Source organism: Panthera tigris, chromosome C1 (genome assembly GCF_018350195.1).
Source record: "Panthera tigris isolate Pti1 chromosome C1, P.tigris_Pti1_mat1.1, whole genome shotgun sequence".
In the NCBI taxonomy this organism is placed as follows: Eukaryota; Metazoa; Chordata; class Mammalia; order Carnivora; family Felidae; genus Panthera; species Panthera tigris.
This window is the reverse complement of record NC_056667.1, coordinates 205,870,082-205,873,035: the sequence shown is the minus strand read 5'-3', so window position 1 is coordinate 205,873,035 and position 2,954 is coordinate 205,870,082. Positions and strand designations below refer to the sequence as shown.

The window sequence follows — 2,954 nt, the reverse complement described above, 5'->3', positions numbered from 1 at the left end:
CCAAGATATATTTTTAATGGGAAAAACCGATTGCAGAACAGTTAGAAACACAGCTGAGAAAAGTGAAATTATTTATTACTTCGGCTTAGAGACAGGGATCTTGCCTCATCACCTTCTGTGACATTTGTTAAATGTCTACCTCCAGCTGAACCTGAATATTGATTTTTTTTTACTGCTGCAAAACCAAATATTCTTCCATTATAGTTACATGGGGAAAGCTGTCCAAACGAGCTGAAATAGCTCAGTTGGGAGAGCGTTAGACTGAAGATCTAAAGGTCCCTGGTTCAATCCCGGGTTTCAGCAGTGTTTTTGATGTTTATGCTAAGTCTACTTTCTGGCAGTCTTAACCAACATATAAGCTGTAAGGGGAATATTAGGTTCTCATGCCTTGGGTGGATCATTGGCTTTTCAGGGAGGGGTGATGTCCAATGTCTTGGGGGACCCTTTTATGTAAACCCACAAGCAACATTGTACTTCCTGACTGTAATAATAATAGCTGATGTGTCTAAGGTACTTACTATATGTCAGCTTTCTTCTAAGCTCTATGTATTCACTTATTTAAAATGGCCACTAAAATTCCCCATGACTACTCGTTAAATCAGTGAAGCTTGTGCTTGGGGCCTGGGATGTGGTAGATACACAGTTAATGATTTTTACTTCGACCATCATTATTGTTCTTATTGGCTGGGAACTTCCCAAGCTAGAGCTATGAGATGTGAGTTATTTCTAAGGATCTTTCACCCCACTGTCTGATAAGGCAGCATGCAAGGTTATGATTATTTCCAAATTCTGCATTAACAATTCTTTGCTTTTATATGGTCAGCGTGAAAGGATATTTTCCCACTTTGCAGAAGGGGATTTAGCTTGTTTTCCAAAGGCCTCACCTGAATTCATAGGAGTGGGGAAGGGGGTGTCTTCAAAGTCTCCGAAACTGAATGCAAACTTGAGTGTTCATGTGCCCGTTTCCCTGGGAAGAATGTCAACGGGGATCAGATTCTAGGTTTGTGACCTAGAAAAGATTTAGAAGGTTTGGTTGTAAAAGATTTCCTCGTCACAAATGCTTGCTAGTAATTTACGACCTGACCTTTTGATTTTGCCAACGTGCTGAGTGATAGGACTTTTCCTTATTGTGTTTGTCCCTCGCTCAACGCTGTATCTACCGTGTGGTGGGTTTCAGGAGGGAGCCCAGATTGTCAGCAAACTTTCCTTTGTCCGGGTGGTGGTCTTGAAGGCCAATTTCCCATAGTGGAACATACTTGACCAATTTTGGAGGCCCCCCTGCTACTTTGGGGCACCTTTCATGACCCACCCCCCAACACCGTGTTTACTCTGCAGAGGTGGGTCTCACTCCACCGAATTGTCTCTTTTCTGGGAAGATTAAGGATGAAGTCCCCTCATTACCTTTATTATTCTACTTTTTAAAAATCTTCAGTTCTCGTTGATGGCATCTGTAGACAGTCCGGATGTCCGGAAGCAATACCAGGCAATGACTGCTGTCCTTCCATCGTCACATTATTTCATGTCTGTCACCTAAATGACATCACCAGGACTTGGCTGTGCTTTGGTCAAGAGGTAGCGCTTCCAGTTAAAGCCAGGGGTTCTCCGGGCTTCGGGCATTTACAGAAAGTATAAATGCTGCAGATTATCCTGTCTTGCTCCCTCATTTCCCCAAGAATTTAACCATACTTCCAGAAAATCTGCCCCCCTGAAGACAGAGTTGGCCCAGGAATGGAGTTCTCATGATGAGGCTGGAGCTAGGGAAGGGGGTCCCAGGGAAATCTGACGGCTAAAGGTGTGCGTCAAGTGCGGGGAGGAACATCTAGAGTCCAACATCAGAGTCCACTTCCAAACGCAAAGTCCACGGGGATAGAGGCAGGATCTGGGTCAAAATGAGGAGACCAAGTGTTCTAGGCCAGGCCGGGGCGGCGGGGGGAGTCTCAGGGAAGTAGATGGGGAGCAAGCCTCAGTGGTCAACAGGGTTAGGGTGGTGTAAAGGGCCCTCTGGACAAGATGGAAAGCACTTTTAATTCTTCCCAATAATCTCTGCACCGTTATTACATGGGATTGGGCTCTTCACTATTTGTACGTATGTGTGTATACACACATGTACACATACACAAACACAGTAGTGTTGGTGTCTAAAGGGAATATGAATTATATTGACCAATATATTGACCAATATATTGACCAATTATATTGACCAATTCGAAAGAGAATCAAGTATTTTTAAAAATGTGTTATGGTTGTTATGATTATAAAAAAGTATAAACTGAAGCATTAACATTTTTATAGAACTATATTGCTTAAAAAGCAAAGATAGGTCTACTCTAATCCCAGCCCTGGAGATAGCCATTGTTAACAATCTGGTATCTACACTTTTTCCAGATGTTTTTCTACACACTGTTAATATAAAATTAACGTATATACATATGAATGCAGTTATAATTTACCTAGAATTAGACCATTAGGTCATAATATTTTCCCATAATTTCCAAACAGTGGGACTGAATGCGTAAAATAATAACAGAAGTTTATTTTCTTTGCTGTGTTTTCTTTTCATGTTTCTCTTAATGGAAATAAAATATTAAAAGAGGCTAAGGCATGAAAACTCAAGCCTTCACTATAGCATAATCCAAATTTTTAAAAATCACACTTCTATAAAATCTTTTTTTGGTTTGTTTTTAATGTTTACTTTTGAGACACAGAGCACAAGCGAGGGAGGGGCAGAGACAGAAGGGCACAGAGGATCCAAAGCCGGCTCTGTGTTGACAGCAGAGAGCCCAACACGGGGCTGGAACTCGAACTGTGAGATCATGACCTGAGCCGACGTCAGACGCTTGACCAACTGAGCCACCCAGGCGCCCCACACTTCTACAAAATCTTAAGTGAGGGAGGCAAAAGAGTCTTACCAGTAACAATGATGATAATAGTAAGAGGAAATATTTATTGAAATT

At 41.8% G+C, this 2,954-nt stretch overlaps 1 non-coding gene across 1 annotated transcript; it reads left to right on the top strand.

Moving 5' to 3' along the window:
* Nucleotides 1-230: 230 nt before the first annotated feature.
* Nucleotides 231-303, top strand: TRNAF-GAA. The gene has a single exon. It is a non-coding gene; the product is annotated as a tRNA-Phe (tRNA).
* The last annotated feature ends 2,651 nt before the right edge of the window (nt 304-2,954 follow it).